This window comes from Pseudophryne corroboree, unplaced genomic scaffold, assembly GCF_028390025.1.
Source record: "Pseudophryne corroboree isolate aPseCor3 unplaced genomic scaffold, aPseCor3.hap2 scaffold_705, whole genome shotgun sequence".
NCBI lineage: Eukaryota > Metazoa > Chordata > Amphibia > Anura > Myobatrachidae > Pseudophryne > Pseudophryne corroboree.
In genome coordinates, this window is record NW_026970288.1 from 217,827 (window position 1) to 237,798 (window position 19,972).

General features: G+C 48.8%; 29 non-coding genes and 1 pseudogene across 29 annotated transcripts; all 30 read left to right on the forward strand.

Moving 5' to 3' along the window:
- Window positions 1–335: 335 nt before the first annotated feature.
- Window positions 336–498, forward strand: LOC135038214 (U1 spliceosomal RNA). The gene has a single exon (XR_010232606.1). It is a non-coding gene; the product is annotated as a U1 spliceosomal RNA (small nuclear RNA).
- Window positions 499–1,176: 678 nt separating this feature from the next.
- Window positions 1,177–1,339, forward strand: LOC135038209 (U1 spliceosomal RNA). The gene has a single exon (XR_010232601.1). It is a non-coding gene; the product is annotated as a U1 spliceosomal RNA (small nuclear RNA).
- A 671-nt stretch (window positions 1,340–2,010) lies between these two features.
- On the forward strand, window positions 2,011–2,174 carry LOC135038283 (U1 spliceosomal RNA). Its single transcript, XR_010232668.1, has one exon. It is a non-coding gene; the product is annotated as a U1 spliceosomal RNA (small nuclear RNA).
- Window positions 2,175–2,326: 152 nt separating this feature from the next.
- On the forward strand, window positions 2,327–2,489 carry LOC135038225 (U1 spliceosomal RNA). The gene has a single exon (XR_010232617.1). It is a non-coding gene; the product is annotated as a U1 spliceosomal RNA (small nuclear RNA).
- A 674-nt stretch (window positions 2,490–3,163) lies between these two features.
- LOC135038295 (U1 spliceosomal RNA) lies at window positions 3,164–3,327 on the forward strand. The gene has a single exon (XR_010232680.1). It is a non-coding gene; the product is annotated as a U1 spliceosomal RNA (small nuclear RNA).
- A 152-nt stretch (window positions 3,328–3,479) lies between these two features.
- Window positions 3,480–3,642, forward strand: LOC135038215 (U1 spliceosomal RNA). The gene has a single exon (XR_010232607.1). It is a non-coding gene; the product is annotated as a U1 spliceosomal RNA (small nuclear RNA).
- Window positions 3,643–4,310: 668 nt separating this feature from the next.
- On the forward strand, window positions 4,311–4,474 carry LOC135038292 (U1 spliceosomal RNA). The gene has a single exon (XR_010232677.1). It is a non-coding gene; the product is annotated as a U1 spliceosomal RNA (small nuclear RNA).
- A 152-nt stretch (window positions 4,475–4,626) lies between these two features.
- On the forward strand, window positions 4,627–4,789 carry LOC135038230 (U1 spliceosomal RNA). The gene has a single exon (XR_010232622.1). It is a non-coding gene; the product is annotated as a U1 spliceosomal RNA (small nuclear RNA).
- A 671-nt stretch (window positions 4,790–5,460) lies between these two features.
- On the forward strand, window positions 5,461–5,624 carry LOC135038289 (U1 spliceosomal RNA). Its single transcript, XR_010232674.1, has one exon. It is a non-coding gene; the product is annotated as a U1 spliceosomal RNA (small nuclear RNA).
- Window positions 5,625–5,776: 152 nt separating this feature from the next.
- On the forward strand, window positions 5,777–5,939 carry LOC135038253 (U1 spliceosomal RNA). Its single transcript, XR_010232642.1, has one exon. It is a non-coding gene; the product is annotated as a U1 spliceosomal RNA (small nuclear RNA).
- Window positions 5,940–6,613: 674 nt separating this feature from the next.
- On the forward strand, window positions 6,614–6,777 carry LOC135038277 (U1 spliceosomal RNA). The gene has a single exon (XR_010232663.1). It is a non-coding gene; the product is annotated as a U1 spliceosomal RNA (small nuclear RNA).
- Window positions 6,778–6,929: 152 nt separating this feature from the next.
- Window positions 6,930–7,092, forward strand: LOC135038212 (U1 spliceosomal RNA). Its single transcript, XR_010232604.1, has one exon. It is a non-coding gene; the product is annotated as a U1 spliceosomal RNA (small nuclear RNA).
- Window positions 7,093–7,763: 671 nt separating this feature from the next.
- Window positions 7,764–7,927, forward strand: LOC135038293 (U1 spliceosomal RNA). The gene has a single exon (XR_010232678.1). It is a non-coding gene; the product is annotated as a U1 spliceosomal RNA (small nuclear RNA).
- Window positions 7,928–8,079: 152 nt separating this feature from the next.
- Window positions 8,080–8,242, forward strand: LOC135038211 (U1 spliceosomal RNA). The gene has a single exon (XR_010232603.1). It is a non-coding gene; the product is annotated as a U1 spliceosomal RNA (small nuclear RNA).
- A 671-nt stretch (window positions 8,243–8,913) lies between these two features.
- On the forward strand, window positions 8,914–9,077 carry LOC135038186 (U1 spliceosomal RNA). Its single transcript, XR_010232578.1, has one exon. It is a non-coding gene; the product is annotated as a U1 spliceosomal RNA (small nuclear RNA).
- A 152-nt stretch (window positions 9,078–9,229) lies between these two features.
- Window positions 9,230–9,392, forward strand: LOC135038221 (U1 spliceosomal RNA). Its single transcript, XR_010232613.1, has one exon. It is a non-coding gene; the product is annotated as a U1 spliceosomal RNA (small nuclear RNA).
- Window positions 9,393–10,064: 672 nt separating this feature from the next.
- Window positions 10,065–10,228, forward strand: LOC135038278 (U1 spliceosomal RNA). The gene has a single exon (XR_010232664.1). It is a non-coding gene; the product is annotated as a U1 spliceosomal RNA (small nuclear RNA).
- Window positions 10,229–10,380: 152 nt separating this feature from the next.
- LOC135038250 (U1 spliceosomal RNA) lies at window positions 10,381–10,543 on the forward strand. The gene has a single exon (XR_010232639.1). It is a non-coding gene; the product is annotated as a U1 spliceosomal RNA (small nuclear RNA).
- Window positions 10,544–13,180: 2,637 nt separating this feature from the next.
- Window positions 13,181–13,344, forward strand: LOC135038198 (U1 spliceosomal RNA). The gene has a single exon (XR_010232590.1). It is a non-coding gene; the product is annotated as a U1 spliceosomal RNA (small nuclear RNA).
- Window positions 13,345–13,496: 152 nt separating this feature from the next.
- Window positions 13,497–13,631, forward strand: LOC135038243 (U1 spliceosomal RNA; annotated as a pseudogene).
- A 698-nt stretch (window positions 13,632–14,329) lies between these two features.
- On the forward strand, window positions 14,330–14,493 carry LOC135038190 (U1 spliceosomal RNA). Its single transcript, XR_010232582.1, has one exon. It is a non-coding gene; the product is annotated as a U1 spliceosomal RNA (small nuclear RNA).
- A 152-nt stretch (window positions 14,494–14,645) lies between these two features.
- On the forward strand, window positions 14,646–14,808 carry LOC135038265 (U1 spliceosomal RNA). Its single transcript, XR_010232651.1, has one exon. It is a non-coding gene; the product is annotated as a U1 spliceosomal RNA (small nuclear RNA).
- Window positions 14,809–15,478: 670 nt separating this feature from the next.
- Window positions 15,479–15,642, forward strand: LOC135038188 (U1 spliceosomal RNA). Its single transcript, XR_010232580.1, has one exon. It is a non-coding gene; the product is annotated as a U1 spliceosomal RNA (small nuclear RNA).
- Window positions 15,643–15,794: 152 nt separating this feature from the next.
- On the forward strand, window positions 15,795–15,957 carry LOC135038204 (U1 spliceosomal RNA). Its single transcript, XR_010232596.1, has one exon. It is a non-coding gene; the product is annotated as a U1 spliceosomal RNA (small nuclear RNA).
- Window positions 15,958–16,628: 671 nt separating this feature from the next.
- LOC135038280 (U1 spliceosomal RNA) lies at window positions 16,629–16,792 on the forward strand. Its single transcript, XR_010232665.1, has one exon. It is a non-coding gene; the product is annotated as a U1 spliceosomal RNA (small nuclear RNA).
- Window positions 16,793–16,944: 152 nt separating this feature from the next.
- On the forward strand, window positions 16,945–17,107 carry LOC135038222 (U1 spliceosomal RNA). Its single transcript, XR_010232614.1, has one exon. It is a non-coding gene; the product is annotated as a U1 spliceosomal RNA (small nuclear RNA).
- Window positions 17,108–17,778: 671 nt separating this feature from the next.
- LOC135038184 (U1 spliceosomal RNA) lies at window positions 17,779–17,942 on the forward strand. Its single transcript, XR_010232576.1, has one exon. It is a non-coding gene; the product is annotated as a U1 spliceosomal RNA (small nuclear RNA).
- A 152-nt stretch (window positions 17,943–18,094) lies between these two features.
- On the forward strand, window positions 18,095–18,257 carry LOC135038258 (U1 spliceosomal RNA). Its single transcript, XR_010232646.1, has one exon. It is a non-coding gene; the product is annotated as a U1 spliceosomal RNA (small nuclear RNA).
- Window positions 18,258–18,928: 671 nt separating this feature from the next.
- On the forward strand, window positions 18,929–19,092 carry LOC135038303 (U1 spliceosomal RNA). Its single transcript, XR_010232688.1, has one exon. It is a non-coding gene; the product is annotated as a U1 spliceosomal RNA (small nuclear RNA).
- A 152-nt stretch (window positions 19,093–19,244) lies between these two features.
- On the forward strand, window positions 19,245–19,407 carry LOC135038235 (U1 spliceosomal RNA). The gene has a single exon (XR_010232627.1). It is a non-coding gene; the product is annotated as a U1 spliceosomal RNA (small nuclear RNA).
- The last annotated feature ends 565 nt before the right edge of the window (window positions 19,408–19,972 follow it).

Consider the following 19,972-nt stretch of genomic DNA (forward strand, 5'->3'; position numbering starts at 1 on the left):
GCCGCCATGCCCTGCATACCCCTTTTCTCTTTTCATATGCAGATGAGGGTTCCAGCCAACTTTGGCCCACTGCTTGGATGACATCACTGTATACAAATCCGTCTTCTGCAGGCCTTCCCCCAGGAATGCTTGCACTAGTTGTTGCATTTGGTTTGTTGTTTGGGGGTGCATCAGTATTAGGCAGCCTTCTGCCCTCCCATGTTCATCTGAAAATATGTGTTCTCCCTGCAGTTGTTGTCCCCAGATGAGAGTTCCCTTGTGCTGCCTCAGTTGGATCTCCTTCACTTGACAGGGGGGTGCTTGAGCAGCGACCCTCCCCAGCTCTAGCCCAACTCCTACTTACCTGCCAGGTGAGATACTATGATCATGAAGGTGCTTCTCCCAGGGCAAGGCTCACCCATTGCACTCTGGGTGTGCTGCTCCTGCGATTTCCCCAAATGTGGGACACTTGACTGCATAATTTGTGTTTCCCCTGGTCGGCTTTCATATTATTCAGATCTCTTTGTCTCAGGTCTCTCTCCAGCCTAGTTTGCTGTCTGTTTCCACTTCTTTTTTTTTTTTAGAGCCCCTCCCTTCTATACCCTTGTGCACTATCCTGACTTCTCCTCCTGTCTGCTTACTTTGTGCCTTCCAACGCACAATGCGAACTACAGGTAGTGCTGCAGGGCCCACACCCTTTTACTTGCCTTACAGAGCAGCTCTGGAGCTGTTACAGTGCCAAGCTGCTGCAAGAAATTAGCTTGAATGCTTAAGGGGCTGGGTCATTGCCAACATGAGCCCCACACCGAAGGAGGGTGGGGGTGTTTAATGCGAACTAAGGGTCATCCAAGCGCCGCAAAAGGCCGCCATGCCCTGCATACCCCTTTTCTCTTTTCATATGCAGATGAGGGTTCCAGCCAACTTTGGCCCACTGCTTGGATGACATCACTGTATACAAATCCGTCTTCTGCAGGCCTTCCCCCAGGAATGCTTGCACTAGTTGTTGCATTTGGTTTGTTGTTTGGGGGTGCATCAGTATTAGGCAGCCTTCTGCCCTCCCATGTTCATCTGAAAATATGTGTTCTCCCTGCAGTTGTTGTCCCCAGATGAGAGTTCCCTTGTGCTGCCTCAGTTGGATCTCCTTCACTTGACAGGGGGGTGCTTGAGCAGCGACCCTCCCCAGCTCTAGCCCAACTCCTACTTACCTGCCAGGTGAGATACTATGATCATGAAGGTGCTTCTCCCAGGGCAAGGCTCACCCATTGCACTCTGGGTGTGCTGCTCCTGCGATTTCCCCAAATGTGGGAAACTTGACTGAATAATTTGTGTTTCCCCTGGTCGGCTCTCGTATAATTCAGATCTCTTTGTCTCAGGTCTCTCTCCAGCCTAGTTTGCTGTCTGTTTCCACTTCTCTTTTCTTGAGCCGCACCCTTCTATGCCCTTGCGCACTATCCTGACCTCTCCCGTCTGCTTACTTTGTGCCTTCCAACGCACAATGCATACTACAGGTAGTGCTGCAGGACCCACACCCTTTTACATGCTTTACAGAGCAGCTCTGGAGCTGTTACAGTGCCCAGCTGCTGCAAGAAATCAGCTTGAATGCTTCAGGGGCTGGGGCATAGCCAACATGAGCCCCACACCGAAGGAGGGTGGAGATGTTTAATGCGAATTAGGGGTCATCCAAGCGCCACAAAAGGCCGCCATGCCCTGCACATCCCTTTTTTCTTGTCATATGCAGACGAGGGTTGAAGCCAACTTTGACCCACTGCTTGGATGACATCACCATATGCAAATCCATCTGCTGCAGGCCTTCCCCCAGGAATGCTTGCACTAGTTGTTGCATTTGGTTTGTTGTTTGGGGGTGCTTCAGTATTAGGCAGCCTTCTGCCCTCCCATGTTCATCTGAAAATATGTGTTCTCCCTGCAGTTGTTGTCCCCAGATGAGAGTTCCCTTGTGCTGCCTCAGTTGAATCTCCTTTACTTGACAGAGATGTGCCTGAGCAGCGGCCCTCCCCAGCCCTATCCCAAATTATACTTATTTTGCATAGGAGATACCATGGTCATGAAGATTGTTCTCCCAGGGTGAGGTTCATTCATTGCATTCTGGGTATGCTGACCCCTGTGATTTCCCCAAATGTGGGAAACTCGACTGCATTATTTCTGGTAGTGGGGGACTGTGTTTGTGCTTTCCTCTGGTCAGCTCTGGTAAAAGTCAGATTTCTTTGTCTCAGATCTTCCTCTAGCCTTGTTCTTCTTTCGAGAGTTCCCTTGTGCTGCCTCAGTTGGATCTCCTTCACTTGACAGGGGGGTGCCCGAGCAGCGACCCTCCCCAACTCTAGCCCAACTCCTACTTACCTGCCAGGTGAGATACTATGATCAGGAAGGTGCTTCTCCCAGGGCAAGGCTCACCCATTGCACTCTGGGTGTGCTGCTCCTGCGATTTCCCCAAATGTGGGACACTTGACTGCATAATTTGTGTTTCCACTGGTCGGCTTTCATATAATTCAGATCTCTTTGTCTCAGGTCTCTCTCCAGCCTAGTTTGCTGTCTGTTTCCACTTCTCTTTTTTTGAGCCCCTCCCTTCTATACCCTTGTGCACTATCCTGACTTCTCCTCCTGTCTGCTTACTTTGTGCCTTCCAACGCACAATGCGAACTACAGGTAGTGCTGCAGGGCCCATACACTTTTACTTGCCTTACAGAGCAGCTCTGGAGCTGTTACAGTGCCAAGCTGCTGCAAGAAATTAGCTTGAATGCTTCAGGGGCTGGGGCATTGCCAACATGAGCCCCACACCGAAGGAGGGTGGTGGTGTTTAATGCGAACTAAGGGCCATCCAAGCGCCGCAAAAGGCCGCCATGCCCTGCATACCCCTTTTCTATTTTCATATGCAGATGAGGGTTCCAGCCAACTTTGGCCCACTGCTTTGATGACATCACTGTATACAAATCCGTCTTCTGCAGGCCTTCCCCGAGGAATGCTTGCACTAGATGTTGCATTTGGTTTGTTGTTTGGGGGTGCTTCAGTATTAGGCAGCCTTCTGCCCTCCCATGTTCATCTGAAAATATGTGTTCTCCCTGCAGTTGTTGTCCCCAGATGAGAGTTCCCTTGTGCTGCCTCAGTTGAATCTCCTTTACTTGACAGAGATGTGCCTGAGCAGCGGCCCTCCCCAGCCCTATCCCAAATCATCCTTATTTTGCATAGGAGATACCATGGTCATGAAGATTGTTCTCCCAGGGTGAGGTTCATTCATTGCATTCTGGGTATGCTGACCCCTGTGATTTCCCCAAATGTGGGAAACTCGACTGCATTATTTGTGGTAGTGGGGGACTGTGTTTGTGCTTTCCTCTGGTCAGCTCTGGTAAAAGTCAGATTTCTTTGTCTCAGATCTTCCTCTAGCCTTGTTCTTCTTTCGATAGTTCCTTTGTGCTGCCTCAGTTGGATCTCCTTCACTTGACAGGGGGGTGCCCGAGCAGCGACCCTCCCCAGCTCTAGCCCAACTCCTACTTACCTGCCAGGTGAGATACTATGATCAGGAAGGTGCTTCTCCCAGGGCAAGGCTCACCCATTGCACTCTGGGTGTGCTGCTCCTGCGATTTCCCCAAATGTGGGAAACTTGACTGCATAATTTGTGTTTCCGCTGGTCGGCTCTCGTATAATTCAGATCTCTTTGTCTCAGGTCTCTCTCCAGCTTAGTTTGCTGTCTGTTTCCACTTCTCTTTTCTTGAGCCGCTCCCTTCTATGCCCTTGCGCACTATCCTGACCTCTCCCGTCTGCTTACTTTGTGCCTTCCAACGCACAATGCATACTACAGGTTTTGCTGCAGGACCCACACCCTTTTACATGCTTTACAGAGCAGCTCTGGAGCTGTTACAGTGCCCAGCTGCTGAAAGAAATCAGCTTGAATGCTTCAGGGGCTGGGGCATAGCCAACATGAGCCCCACACCGAAGGAGGGTGGAGGTGTTTAATACGAACTAGGGGTCATCCAAGTGCCGCAAAAGGCCGCCATGCCCTGCACGCCCCTTTTCTCTTTTCATATGCAGACGAGTGTTGAAGCCAACTTTGACACACTGCTTGGATGACATCACCATATGCAAATCCATCTGCTGCAGGCCTTCACCCAGGAATGCTTGCACTAGTTGTTGCATTTGGTTTGTTGTTTGGGGGTGCTTCAGTATTAGGCAGCCTTCTGCCCTCCCATGTTCATCTGAAAATATGTGTTCTCCCTGCAGTTGTCCCCAGATGAGAGTTCCCTTGTGCTGCCTCAGTTGAATCTCCTTTACTTGACAGAGATATGCCTGAGCAGCGGCCCTCCCCAGCCCTATCCCAAATCATACTTATTTTGCATAGGAGATACCATGGTCATGAAGATTGTTCTCCCAGGGTGAGGTTCATTCATTGCATTCTGGGTATGCTGACCCCTGTGATTTCCCCAAATGTGGGAAACTCAACTGCATTATTTGTGGTAGTGGGTGACTGTGTTTGTGCTTTCCTCTGGTCAGCTCTGGTAAAAGTCAGATTTCTTTGTCTCAGATCTTCCTCTAGCCTTGTTCTTCTTTCGAGAGTTCCCTTGTGCTGCCTCAGTTGGATCTCCTTCACTTGACAGGGGGGTGCCCGAGCAGCGACCCTCCCCAGCTCTAGCCCAACTCCTACTTACCTGCCAGGTGAGATACTATGAACATGAAGGTGCTTCTCCCAGGGCAAGGCTCATCCATTGCACTCTGGGTGTGCTGCTCCTGCGATTTCCCCAAATGTGGGAAACTTGACTGAATAATTTGTGTTTCCCCTGGTCGGCTCTCGTATAATTCAGATCTATTTGTCTCAGGTCTCTCTCCAGCCTAGTTTGCTGTCTGTTTCCACTTCTCTTTTCTTGAGCCGCACCCTTCTATGCCCTTGCGCACTATCCTGACCTCTCCCGTCTGCTTACTTTGTGCCTTCCAACGCACAATGCATACTACAGGTAGTGCTGCAGGACCCACACCCTTTTACATGCTTTACAGAGCAGCTCTGGAGCTGTTACAGTGCCCAGCTGCTGCAAGAAATCAGCTTGAATGCTTCAGGGGCTGGGGCATAGCCAACATGAGCCCCACACCGAAGGAGGGTGGAGATGTTTAATGCGAATTAGGGGTCATCCAAGCGCCACAAAAGGCCGCCATGCCCTGCACATCCCTTTTTTCTTTTCATATGCAGACGAGGGTTGAAGCCAACTTTGACCCACTGCTTGGATGACATCACCATATGCAAATCCATCTGCTGCAGGCCTTCCCCCAGGAATGCTTGCACTAGTTGTTGCATTTGGTTTGTTGTTTGGGGGTGCTTCAGTATTAGGCAGCCTTCTGCCCTACCATGTTCATCTGAAAATGTGTGTTCTCCCTGCAGTTGTTGTCCCCAGATGAGAGTTCCCTTGTGCTGCCTCAGTTGAATCTCCTTTACTTGACAGAGATGTGCCTGAGCAGCGGCCCTCCCCAGCCCTATCCCAAATCATACTTATTTTGCATAGGAGATACCATGGTCATGAAGATTGTTCTCCCAGGGTGAGGTTCATTCATTGCATTCTGGGTATGCTGACCCCTGTGATTTCCCCAAATGTGGGAAACTTGACTGCATTATTTGTGGTAGTGGGGGACTGTGTTTGTGCTTTCCTCTGGTCAGCTCTGGTAAAAGTCAGATTTCTTTGTCTCAGATCTTCCTCTAGCCTTGTTCTTCTTTCGATAGTTCCCTTGTGCTGCCTCAGTTGGATCTCCTTCACTTGACAGGGAGGTGCCCGAGCAGCGACCCTTCCCAACTCTAGCCCAACTCCTACTTACCTGCCAGGTGAGATACTATGATCAGGAAGGTGCTTCTCCCAGGGCAAGGCTCACCCATTGCACTCTGGGTGTGCTGCTACTGCGAGTTCCCCAAATGTGGGACACTTGACTGCATAATTTGTGTTTCCACTGGTCGGTTTTCATATAATTCAGATCTCTTTGTCTCAGGTCTCTCTCCAGCCTAGTTTGCTGTCTGTTTCCACTTCTCTTTTTTTGAGCCACTCCCTTCTATACCCTTGTGCACTATCCTGACTTCTCCTCCTGTCTGCTTACTTTGTGCCTTCCAACGCACAATGCGAACTACAGGTAGTGCTGCAGGGCCCATACACTTTTACTTGCCTTACAGAGCAGCTCAGGAGCTGTTACAGTGCCAAGCTGCTGCAAGAAATTAGCTTGAATGCTTCAGGGGCTGGGGCATTGCCAACATGAGCCCCACACCGAAGGAGGGTGGGGGTGTTTAATGCGTACTAAGGGTCATCCAAGCGCCGCAAAAGGCCGACATGCCCTGCATACCCCTTTTCTCTTTTCATATACAGATGAGGGTTCCAGCCAACTTTGGCCCACTGCTTGGATGACATCACTGTATACAAATCCGTCTTCTGCAGGCCTTCCCCCAGGAATGCTTGCACTAGTTGTTGCATTTGGTTTGTTGTTTGGGGGTGCTTCAGTATTAGGCAGCCTTCTGCCCTCCCATGTTCATCTGAAAATATGTGTTCTCCCTGCAGTTGTTGTCCCCAGATGAGAGTTCCCTTGTGCTGCCTCAGTTGAATCTCCTTTACTTGACAGAGATGTGCCTGAGCAGCGGCCCTCCCCAGCCCTATCCCAAATCATACTTATTTTGCATAGGAGATACCATGGTCATGAAGATTGTTCTCCCAGGGTGAGGTTCATTCATTGCATTCTGGGTATGCTGACCCCTGTGATTTCCCCAAATGTGGGAAACTCGACTGCATTATTTGTGGTAGTGGGGGACTGTGTTTGTGCTTTCCTCTGGTCAGCTCTGGTAAAAGTCAGATTTCTTTGTCTCAGATCTTCCTCTAGCCTTGTTCTTCTTTCGATAGTTCCTTTGTGCTGCCTCAGTTGGATCTCCTTCACTTGACAGGGGGGTGCCCGAGCAGCGACCCTCCCCAGCTCTAGCCCAACTCCTACTTACCTGCCAGGTGAGATACTATGATCAGGAAGGTGCTTCTCCCAGGGCAAGGCTCACCCATTGCACTCTGGGTGTGCTGCTCCTGCGATTTCCCCAAATGTGGGAAACTTGACTGCATAATTTGTGTTTCCCCTGGTCGGCTCTCGTATAATTCAGATCTCTTTGTCTCAGGTCTCTCTCCAGCTTTGTTTGCTGTCTGTTTCCACTTCTCTTTTCTTGAGCCGCTCCCTTCTATGCCCTTGCGCACTATCCTGACCTCTCCCGTCTGCTTACTTTGTGCCTTCCAACGCACAATGCATACTACAGGTTTTGCTGCAGGACCCACACCCTTTTACATGCTTTACAGAGCAGCTCTGGAGCTGTTACAGTGCCCAGCTGCTGCAAGAAATCAGCTTGAATGCTTCAGGGGCTGGGGCATAGCCAACATGAGCCCCACACCGAAGGAGGGTGGAGGTGTTTAATACGAACTAGGGGTCATCCAAGTGCCGCAAAAGGCCGCCATGCCCTGCACGCCCCTTTTCTCTTTTCATATGCAGACGAGGGTTGAAGCCAACTTTGACACACTGCTTGGATGACATCACCATATGCAAATCCATCTGCTGCAGGCCTTCACCCAGGAATGCTTGCACTAGTTGTTGCATTTGGTTTGTTGTTTGGGGGTGCTACAGTATTAGGCAGCCTTCTGCCCTCCCATGTTCATCTGAAAATATGTGTTCTCCCTGCAGTTGTTGTCCCCAGATGAGAGTTCCCTTGTGCTGCCTCAGTTGAATCTCCTTGTCTTGACAGAGATATGCCTGAGCAGCGGCCCTCCCCAGCCCTATCCCAAATCATACTTATTTTGCATAGGAGATACCATGGTCATGAAGATTGTTCTCCCAGGGTGAGGTTCATTCATTGCATTCTGGGTATGCTGACCCCTGTGATTTCCCCAAATGTGGGAAACTCAACTGCATTATTTGTGGTAGTGGGTGACTGTGTTTGTGCTTTCCTCTGGTCAGCTCTGGTAAAAGTCAGATTTCTTTGTCTCAGATCTTCCTCTAGCCTTGTTCTTCTTTCGAGAGTTCCCTTGTGCTGCCTCAGTTGGATCTCCTTCACTTGACAGGGGGGTGCCCGAGCAGCGACCCTCCCCAGCTCTAGCCCAACTCCTACTTACCTGCCAGGTGAGATACTATGATCATGAAGGTGCTTCTCCCAGGGCAAGGCTCATCCATTGCACTCTGGGTGTGCTGCTCCTGCGATTTCCCCAAATGTGGGACACTTGACTGCATAATTTGTGTTTCCTCTGGTCGGCTCTCGTATAATTCAGATCTCTTTGTCTCAGGTCTCTCTCCAGCCTAGTTTGCTGTCTGTTTCCACTATTCTTTTCTTGAGCCGCTCCCTTCTATGCCCTTGCGCACTATCCTGACTTCTCCCGTCTGCTTACTTTGTGCCTTCCAACGCACAATGCGAACTACAGGTAGTGCTGCAGGTCCCACACCCTTTTACTTGCCTTACAGAGCAGCTCTGGAGCTGTTACAGTGCCCAGCTACTGCAAGAAATCAGCTTGAATGCTTCAGGGGCTGGGGCATAGCCAACATGAGCCCCACACCGAAGGAGGGTGGAGGTGTTTAATGCGAACTAGGGGTCATCCAAGCGCCGCAAAAGGCCGCCATGCCCTGCACGCCCCTTTTCTCTTTTCATATGCAGATGAGGGTTGAAGCCAACTATGACCCACTGCTTGGATGACATCACCATATGCAAATCCATCTGCTGCAGGCCTTCCCCCAGGAATGCTTGCACTAGTTGTTGCATTTGGTTTGTAGTTTGGGGGTGCTTTAGTATTAGGCAGCCTTCTGCCCTCCCATGTTCATCTGAAAATATGTGTTCTCCCTGCAGTTGTTGTCCCCAGATGAGAGTTCCCTTGTGCTGCCTCTGTTGAATCTCCTTTACTTGACAGAGATGTACCTGAGCAGCGGCCCTCCCCAGCCCTATCCCAAATCATACTTATTTTGCATAGGAGATACCATGGTCATGAAGATTGTTCTCCCAGAGTGAGGTTCATTCATTGCATTCTGGGTATGCTGACTCCTGTGATTTCCCCAAATGTGGGAAACTCGACTGCATTATTTGTGGTAGTGGGGGACTGTGTTTGTGCTTTCCTCTGGTCAGCTCTGGTAAAAGTCAGATTTCTTTGTCTCAGATCTTCCTCTAGCCTTGTTCCTCTTTCGAGAGTTCCCTTGTGCTGCCTCAGTTGGATCTCCTTCACTTGACAGGGGGGTGCCCGAGCAGCGACCCTCCCCAGCTCTAGCCCAACTCCTACTTACCTGCCAGGTGAGATACTATGATCATGAAGGTGCTTCTCCCAGGGCAAGGCTCACCCATTGCACTCTGGGTGTGCTGCTCCTGCGATTTCCCAAAATGTGGGAAACTTGACTGCATAATTTGTGTTTCCCCTGGTCGGCTCTCGTATAATTCAGATCTCTTTGTCTCAGGTCTCTCTCCAGCCTAGTTTGATGTCTGTTTCCACATCTCTTTTCTTGAGCCGCTCCCTTCTATGCCCTTGCGCACTATCTTGACTTCTCCCGTCTGCTTACTTTGTGCCTTCCAACGCACAATGCGAACTACAGGTAGTGCTGCAGGGCCCACACCCTTTTTACTTGCCTTACAGAGCAGCTCTGGAGCTATTACAGTGCCCAGCTGCTGCAAGTAATCAGCTTGAATACTTCAGGGGCTGGGGCATAGCCAACATGAGCCCCACACCGAAGTAGGGTGGAGGTGTATAATGCGAACTAGGGGTCATCCAAGCGCCGCAAAAGGCCGCCATGCCCTGCACGCCCCTTTTCTCTTTTCATATGCAGACGAGGGTTGAAGCCAACTTTGACCCACTGCTTGGATGACATCACCATATGCAAATCCATCTGCTGCAGGCCTTCCCCCAGGAATGCTTGTACTAGTTGTTGCATTTGGTTTGTTGTTTGGGGGTGCTTCAGTATTAGGCAGCCTTCTGCCCTCCCATGTTCATCTGAAAATATGTGTTCTCCCTGCAGTTGTTGTCCCCAGATGAGAGTTCCCTTGTGCTGCCTCAGTTGAATCTCCTTTACTTGACAGAGATGTGCCTGAGCAGCGGCCCTCCCCAGCCCTATCCCAAATCATACTTATTTTGCATAGGAGATACCATGGTCATGAAGATTGTTCTCCCAGGGTGAGGTTCATTCATTGCATTCTGGGTATGCTGACCCCTGTGATTTCCCCAAATGTGGGAAACTCGACTGCATTATTTGTGGTAGTGGGGGACTGTGTTTGTGCTTTCCTCTGGTCAGCTCTGGTAAAAGCCAGATTTCTTTATCTCAGATCTTCCTCTAGCCTTGTTCTTCTTTCGAGAGTTCTCTTGTGCTGCCTCAGTTGGATCTCCTTCACTTGACAGGGGGGTGCCCGAGCAGCGACCCTCCTCAGCTCTTGCACAACTCCTGCTTACCTGCCAGGTGAGATACTATGATCATGAAGGTGCTTCTCCCAGGGCAAGGCTCACCCATTGCACTCTGTGTGTGCTGCTCCTGCGATTTCCCCAAATGTGGGAAACTTGACTGCATAATTTGTGTTTCCCCTGGTCGGCTCTCGTATAATTCAGATCTCTTTGTCTCAGGTCTCTCTCCAGCCTAGTTTGCTGTCTGTTTCCACTTCTCTTTTCTTGAGTCGCTCCCTTCTATGCCCTTGCGCACTATCCTGACTTCTCCCGTCTGCGTACATTGTGCCTTCCAACGCACAATGCAAACTACAGGTAGTGCTGCAGGGCCCACACCCTTTTAGTTGCCTTACAGAGCAGCTCTGGAGCTGTTACAGTGCCCAGCTGCTGCAAGAAATCAGCTTGAATGCTTCAGGGGCTGGGGCATAGCCAACATGAGCCTCACACCGAAGTAGGGTGGGGGTGTTTAATGCGAACTAGGGGTCATCCAAGCGCCGCAAAAGGCCGCCATGCCCTGCATACCCCTTTTCTCTTTTCATATGCAGATGAGGGTTCCAGCCAACTTTGGCCCACTGCTTGGCTGACATCACCGTATGCAAATCCATCTTCTGCAGACCTTCCCCAAGGAATGCTTGTACTAGTTGTTGCATTTGGTTTGTTGTTTGGGGGTGCTTCAGTATTAGGCAGCCTTCTGCCCTCCCATGTTCATCTGAAAATATGTGTTCTCCCTGCAGTTGTTGTCCCCAGATGAGAGTTCCCTTGTGCTGCCTCAGTTGAATCTCCTTTACTTGACAAGGGAGGCATTTTAGATTTTTTCTTTGGGTACCCTTACACCTGATGGTCTGAATGAGAGCATCGAACTGAACAACATTGGCAGTCTCTGAAGATTTTATCTATTGATTTACCTAATATATTATTTATTGAATATCCATTTATTGTATGTTTAATAAATAAACAAAATTATTAGAAGTAGCTATTTTGGGAACAGCTTTCCTCTTAGGATGAAACTGTATAATCCTGTTGTGTGTGTTCCTTTAAAGTTCTTTAGTAAAATCCACTAGTAATGATGAACATTAGATTTCTTCCTCCATCCTCTTTTTACACTTTCTCTTGGTTCTATATATATATTTTTTTATTTTTATTTTTTATTTTTTCCCCTCCTTCTCCCAAAAGGCCCCCCTCCCTTCTCCCCCCCCCCCCTCCCTGTTTTAAATTTTTAAATCTTTAGATCTTTAAATCTTCGAATCCTTAAATTGTCTGTTTAATATTTATTTTTTATTCAATTCTTTTTGTTGTTTAAGCAGCAATGTAATTATTCCAGGGTTTAAAATAATGAAAAATAGAAATAATATTAACAAAAATTAAAGGTAAAAATGAATTGATAGAATGATCCCATTAAAAGTAAATAAATAATATGGATGTGAAGCTGAGCGGGTTGGATTCGAACATGGGACTCGCTGCATAGAGTGCAGGTGATGTTTCCCCTGCGCCACGAGAGCAGCTTTAGTAGTGGCATGGATTTATGTTACCCTAAAAGGTTTTATATAAGTAAATGGGGATCCTTAGTGCTGAGTCTCTGAATTATGTATATGTGATTATAGATATGAGGTATTGATTGAAAGATTAGAGGTTAATCTGTATATAGATTATATATTTTCTGTTATTTTTTAAACCACCTTGTTGCTTATTTTATTATTATTTTTAATCACCATGTTGCTTATTTTTATATTATGAAATGCCTTTATATGTGCAATTGCAATTAGAAAGTTGTTCCATATGTGAGTCATTACATGTATGCATCCAATTAGTACATGTATGTATCCAATCAACTAATTAGTAATGCTATTGGTCCGGTGCATTTTAAAAAGAGCCTGCTAGGCTGCTGATGTATCCTCTGACGAAACCGCTCTTGGATAACAGCAGAGAAACGCGTACGGTAGGTGACTACCGAACACTCTGATTGCTGAGATATAAGCCCGTTCATGAACGAGCTACATCACGGCGGACGTCTGATGTAAAGACAGCGGTGAAGGGGAAAAAGCAATTTGAGACCGAGCAAAAGGAGGTCTTTACCCCACGGCAGGGAGGAATATCCCGACCGCGAGTGCCAATAAGATCCAGCCACGGTTAACGGGGGTCGTAGCATACCGCTGTGTTTCACCAACCATCACAGCGCTCTCCCCCTGTTTTCTTTCATTACTCACGTGAGTTACATATGAACTTTAACTGCAGTAAATAAGAGGCATTGGTTACAACTGTTGCTGTTCATCCACAAGAAGGAATTTAATGTATCAATTACAATTGGAAAGTAACGATTAAATTACAACAGCTGTATCCAGGAGGATTTTTTGGACACTATAATAGACATTCCGTTGTCATCAAGGGCAATATGAAATAGATACTGATTACATTTAGATATGGATAGTGGTGCCTATATATGTTGACTCCATTGTATTTTATTGAATGTGGTTTTCTTCTGTCTATATATATTTTTTTTAAATAAAGAGCATGTATATTTTATTTTTTGCGCTCCCTTGATAACAAGTGTGATTATCTTTAAAATTTGGTTTATTATTGGTAGAACAGTACTACCTGTGGGAGCAGCATTTTATAATATATGGTGAAAATTAATAGATGTATAAAGATTAAATAAGCAACAAATTGGTGAAATAGATACGTTTTGATAGGAGCGCTGGGTTCTATATATATATATATTGACATTTCGTTATATATATGTATAGACTTTATAAATTCTAGACAGAGATGTGCCTGAGCAGCGGCCCTCCCCAGCCCTATCCCAAATCATACTTATTTTGCATAGGAGATACCATGGTCATGAAGATTGTTCTCCCAGGGTGAGGTTCATTCATTGCATTCTGGGTATGCTGATCCCTGTGATTTCACCAAATGTGGGAAACTGGACTGCATTATTTGTGGTAATAAGGGACTGTGTTTGTGCTTTCCTCTGGTCAGCTCTGGTAAAAGTCAGATTTCTTTGTCTCAGATCTTCCTCTAGCCTTGTTCTTCTTTCGAGAGTTCCCTTGTGCTGCCTCAGTTGGATCTCCTTCACTTGACAGGGGGGTGCCCGAGCAGCGACCCTCCCCAGCTCTAGCCCAACTCCTACTTACCTGCCAGGTGAGATACTATGATCATGAAGGTGCTTCTCCCAGGGCAAGGCTCACCCATTGTACTCTGGGTGTGCTGCTCCTGTGATTTCCCCAAATGTGGGAAACTTGACTGCATAATTTGTGTTTCCCCTAGTCGGCTCTCGTATAATTCAGATCTCTTTGTCTCAGGTCTCTCTCCAGCCTAGTTTGCTGTCTGTTTCCACTTCTCTTTTCTTGAGCCGCTCCCTTCTATGCCCTTGCGCACTATCCTGACTTCTCCCGTCTGCTTAATTTGTGCCTTCCAACGCACAATGCGAACTACAGGTAGTGCTGCAGGGCCCACACCCTTTTACTTGCCTTACAGAGCAGCTTTGGAGCTGTTACAGTGCCAAGCTGCTGCAAGAAATCAGCTTGAATGCTTCAGGGGCTGGGGCATAGCAACATGAGCCCCACACCGAAGGAGGGTGGAGGTGTTTAATGCGAACTAGGGGTCATCCAAGCGCCGCAAAAGGCCGCCATGCCCTGCACGCCCCTTTTCTCTTTTCATATGCAGACGAGGGTTGAAGCCAACTTTGACTCACTGCTTGGATGACATCACCATATGCAAATCCATCTGCTGCAGGCCTTCCCCCAGGAATGCTTGCACTAGTTGTTGCATTTGGTTTGTTGTTTGGGGGTGCTTCAGTATTAGGCAGCCTTCTGCCCTACCATGTTCATCTGAAAATATGTGTTCTCCCTGCAGTTGTTGTCCCCAGATGAGAGTTCCCTTGTGCTGCCTCAGTTGAATCTCCTTTACTTGACAGAGATGTGCCTGAGCAGCGGCCCTCCCCAGCCCTATCCCAAATCATACTTATTTTGCATAGGAGATACCATGGTCATGAAGATTGTTCTCCCAGGGTGAGGTTCATTCATTGCATTCTGGGTATGCTGACCCGTATGATTTCCCCAAATGTGGGAAACTCGACTGCATTATTTGTGGTAGTGGGGGACTGTGTTTGTTCTTTCCTCTGGTCAGCTCTGGTAAAAGTCAGATTTCTTTGTCTCAGATTTTCCTCTAGCCTTGTTCTTCTTTCGAGAGTTCCCTTGTGCTGCCTCAGTTGGATCTCCTTCACTTGACAGGGGGGTGCCCGAGCAGCGACCCTCCCCAGCTCTAGCCCAACTCCTAATTACCTGCCAGGTGAGATACTATGATCAGGAAGGTGCTTCTCCCAGGGCAAGGCTCACCCATTGCAGTCTGGGTGTGCTGCTCCTGTGATTTCCCCAAATGTGGGAAACTTTACTGCATAATTTGTGTTTCCCCTGGTCGGCTCTCGTATAATTCAGATCTCTTTGTCTCAGGTCTCTCTCCAGCCTAGTTTGCTGTCTGTTTCCACTTCTCTTTTCTTGAGCCGCTCCCTTCTATGCCCTTGCGCACTATCCTGACTTCTCCCGTCTGCTTACTTTGTGCCTTCCAACGCACAATGCAAACTACAGGTAGTGCTGCAGGGCCCACGCCCTTTTACTTGCCTTACAGAGCAGCTCTGGAGCTGTTACAGTGCCCAGCTGCTGCAAGAAATCAGCTTGAATGCTTCAGGGGCTGGGGCATAGCCAACATGAGCCCCACACCGAAGGAGGGTGGAGGTGTTTAATGCGAACTAGGGGTCATCCAAGCGCCGCAAAAGGCCGCCATGCCCTGCACGCCCCTTTTCTCTTTTCATATGCAGACGAGGGTTGAAGCCAACTTTGACCCACTGCTTGGATGACATCACCATATGCAAATCCATCTGCTGCAGGCCTTCCCCCAGGAATGCTTGCACTAGTTGTTGCATTTGGTTTGTTGTTTGGGGATCTTCAGTATTAGGCAGCCTTCTGCCCTACCATGTTTATCTGAAAATATGTGTTCTCCCTGCAGTTGTTGTCCCCAGATGAGAGTTCCCTTGTGCTGCCTCAGTTGAATCTCCTTTACTTGACAGAGATGTGCCTGAGCAGCGGCCCTCCCCAGCCCTATCCCAAATCATACTTATTTTGCATAGGAGATACCATGGTCATGACGATTGTTCTCCCAGGGTGAGGTTCATTCATTGCATTCTGGGTATGCTGACCCCTATGATTTCCCCAAATGTGGGAATCTCGACTGCATTATTTGTGGTAGTGGGGGACTGTGTTTGTTCTTTCCTCTGGTCAGCTCTGGTAAAAGTCAGATTTATTTGTCTCAGATCTTCCTCTAGCCTTGTTCTTCTTTCGAGAGTTTCCTTGTGCTGCCTCAGTTGGATCTCCTTCACTTGACAGGGGGGTGCCCGAGCAGCGACCCTCCCCAGCTCTATACCAAATCTTACTTACCTGCCAGGTGAGATACTATGATCATGAAGGTGCTTCTCCCAGGGCAAGGCTCACCCATTGCACTCTGGGTGTGCTGCTCCTGCGATTTCCCCAAATGTGGGAAACTTGACTGCATAATTTGTGTTTCCCCTGGTCGGCTCTCGTATAATTCAGATCTCTTTGTCTCAGGTCTCTCTCCAGCCTAGTTTGCTGTCTGTTTCCACTTCTCTTTTCTTGAGCCGCTCCCTTCTATGCCCTTGCGCACTATCCTGACTTCTCCCGTCTGCTTAATTTGTGCCTTCCAACGCACAATGCGAACTACAGGTAGTGCTGCAGGGCCCACACCCTTTTACTTGCCTTACAGATCAGCTCTGGAGCTGTTACAGTGCCCAGCTGCTGCAAGAAATCAGCTTGAATGCTTCAGGGGCTGGGGCATAGCCAACATGAGCCCCACACCGAAGGAGGGTGGAGGTGTTTAATGCGAACTAGGGGTCATCCAAGCGCCGCAAAAGGCTGCCATGCCCTGCACGCCCCTTTTCTCTTTTCATATGCAGACTAGGGTTGAAGCCATCTTTGACCCACTGCTTGGATGACATCACCATATGCAAATCCATCTGCTGCAGGCCTTCCCCCAGGAATGCTTGCACAAGTTGTTGCATTTGGTTTGTTGTTTGGGGGTGCTTCAGTATTAGGCAACCTTCTGCCCTCCCATGTTCATCTGAAAATATGTGTTCTCCCTGGAGTTGTTGTCCCCAGATGAGAGTTCCCTTGTGCTGCCTCAGTTGAATCTCCTTTACTTGACAGAGATGTGCCTGAGCAGCGGCCCTCCCCAGCCCTATCCCAAATCATACTTATTTTGCATAGGAGATACCATGGTCATGAAGATTGTTCTCCCAGGGTGAGGTTCATTCATTGCATTCTGGGTATGCTGACCCCTGTGATTTCCCCAAATGTGGGAAACTCGACTGCATTATTTGTGGTAGTGGGGGACTGTGTTTGTGCTTTCCTCTGGTCAGCTCTGGTAAAAGTCAGATTTCTTTGTCTCAGATCTTCCTCTAGCTTTGTTCTTCTTTCGAGAGTTCCCTTGTGCTGCCTCAGTTGGATCTCCTTCACTTAACAGGGGGGTGCCCGAGCAGCGACCCTCCCCAGCTCTAGCCCCACTCCTACTTACCTGCCAGGTGAGATACTATGATCAGGAAGGTGCTTCTCCCAGGGCAAGGCTCACCCATTGCACTCTGGGTGTGCTGCTCCTGTGATTTCCCCAAATGTGGGACACTTGACTGCATAATTTGTGTTTCCTCTGGTCGGCTCTCGTATAATTCAGATCTCTTTGTCTCAGGTCTCTCTATAGCCTAGTTTGCTGTCTGTTTCCACTTCTCTTTTTTTGAGCCACTCCCTTCTATGCCCTTGCGCACTATCCTGACTTCTCCCGTCTGCTTACTTTGTGCCTTCCAACGCACAATGCGAACTACAGGTAGTGCTGCAGGTCCCACACCCTTTTATTTGCCTTACAGAGCAGCTCTGGAGCTGTTACAGTGCCCAGCTGCTGCAAGAAATCAGCTTGAATGCTTCAGGGGCTGGGGCATAGCCAACATGAGCCCCACACCGAAGGAGGGTGGAGGTGTTTAATGTGAACTAGGGGTCATCCAAGCGCCGCAAAAGGCTGCCATGCCCTGTACGCCCCTTTTCTCTTTTCATATGCAGACGAGGGTTGAAGGCAACTTTGACCCACTGCTTGGATGACATCACCATATGCAAATCCATCTGCTGCAGGCCTTCCCCCAGAAATGCTTGCACTAGTTGTTGCATTTGGTTTGTTGTTTGGGGGTGCTTCAGTATTAGGCAGCCTTCTGCCCTACCATGTTCATCTGAAAATGTGTGTTCTCCCTGCAGTTGTTGTCCCCAGATGAGAGTTCTTTTGTGCTGCCTCAGTTGAATCTCCTTTACTTGACAGAGATGTGCCTGAGCAGCGGCCCTCCCCAGCCCTATCCCAAATCATACTTATTTTGCATAGGAGATACCATGGTCATGAAGATTGATCTCCTAGGGTGAGGTTCATTCATTGCATTCTGGGTATGCTGACCCCTATGATTGCCCCAAATGTGGGAAACTCGACTGCATTATTTGTGGTAGTGGAGGACTGTGTTTGTGCTTTCCTCTGGTCAGCTCTGGTAAAAGTCAGATTTCTTTGTCTCAGATCTTCCTCTAGCCTTGTTCTTCTTTCGAGAGTTCCCTTGTGCTGCCTCAGTTGGATCTCCTTCACTTGACAGGGGGGTGCCCGAGTAGCGACCCTCCCCAGCTCTAGCGCAACTCCTACTTACCTGCCAGGTGAGATACTATGATCATGAAGGTGCTTCTCCCAGGGCAAGGCTCACCCATTGCACTCTGGGTGTGCTGCTCCTGCGGTTTCCCCAAATGTTGGACACTTGACTGCATAATTTGTGTTTCCCCTGGTCGGCTCTCGTATAATTCAGATCTCTTTGTCTCAGGTCTCTCTCCAGCCTAGTTTGCTGTCTGTTTCCACTTCTCTTTTCTTGAGCCGCTCCCTTCTATGCCCTTGCGCACTATCCTGACTTCTCCCGTCTGCTTAATTTGTGCCTTCCAACGCACAATGCGGACTACAGGTAGTGCTGCAGGGCCCACATCCTTTTACTTGCCTTACAGAGCAGCTCTGGAGCTGTTACAGTGCCCAGCTGCTGCAAGAAATCAGCTTGAATGCTTCAGGGGCTGGGGCAAAGCCAACATGAGCCCCACACCGAAGGAGGGTGGAGGTGTTTAATGCGAACTAGGGGTCATCCAAGCGCCGCAAAAGGCCGCCATGCCCTGCACGCCCCTTTTCTCTTTTCATATGCAGACGAGGGTTGAAGCCAACTTTGACTCACTGCTTGGATGACATCACCATATGCAAATCCATCTGCTGCAGGCCTTCCCCCAGGAATGTTTGCACTAGTTGTTGCATTTGGTTTGTTGCTTGGGGGTGCTTCAGTATTAGGCAGCCTTCTGCCCTACCATGTTCATCTGAAAATGTGTGTTCTCCCTGCAGTTGTTGTCCCCAGATGAGAGTTCCCTTGTGCTGCCTCAGTTGAATCTCCTTTACTTGACAGAGATGTGCCTGAGCAGCGGCCCTCCCCAGCCCTATCCCAAATCATACTTATTTTGCATAGGAGATACCATGGTCATGAAGATTGTTCTCCCAGGGTGAGGTTCATTCATTGCATTCTGGGTATGCTGACCACTGTGATTTCCCCAAATGTGGGAAACTCGACTGCATTATTTGTGATAGTGGGGGACTGTGTTTGTGCTTTCCTCTGGTCAGCTCTGGTAAAAGTCAGATTTCTTTGTCTTAGATCTACCTCTAGCCTTGTTCTTCTTTCGATAGTTCCCTTGTGCTGCCTCAGTTGGATCTCCTTCACTTGACAGGGGGGTGCCCGAGCAGCGACCCTCCCCAGCTCTAGCCCAACTCCTAATTACCTGCCAGGTGAGATACTATGATCAAGAAGGTGCTTCTCCCAGGGCAAGGCTCACCCATTGCACTCTGGGTGTGCTGCTCCTGCGATTTCCCCAAATGTGGGACACTTGACTGCATAATTTGTGTTTCCCCTGGTCGGCTCTCGTATAATTCAGATCTCTTTGTCTCAGGTCTCTCTCCAGCCTAGTTTGCTGTCTGTTTCCACTTCTCTTTTCTTGAGCCGCTCCCTTCTATGCCCTTGCGCACTATCCTGACTTCTCCCGTCTGCTTACTTTGTGCCTTCCAACGCACAATGCGAACTACCGGTAGTGCTGCAGGGCCCACACCCTTTTACTTGCCTTACAGAGCAGCTCTGAAGCTGTTACAGTGCCCAACTGCTGCAAGAAATCAGCTTGAATGCTTCAGGGGCTGGGGCATAGCCAACATGAGCCCCACACCGAAGGAGGGTGGAGGTGTTTAATGCGAACTAAAGGTCATCCAAGCGCCGCAAAAGGCCGCCATGCCCTGCACGCCCCTTTTCTCTTTTTATATGCAGATGAGGGTTGAAGCCAACTTTGACCCACTGCTTGGATGACATCACCATATGCAAATCCATCTGCTGCAGGCCTTCCCCCAGGAATGCTTGCACTAGTTGTTGCATTTGGTTTGTTGTTTGGGGGTGCTCAGTATTAGGCAGCCTTCTGCCCTACCATGTTCATCTGAAAATGTGTGTTCTCCCTGCA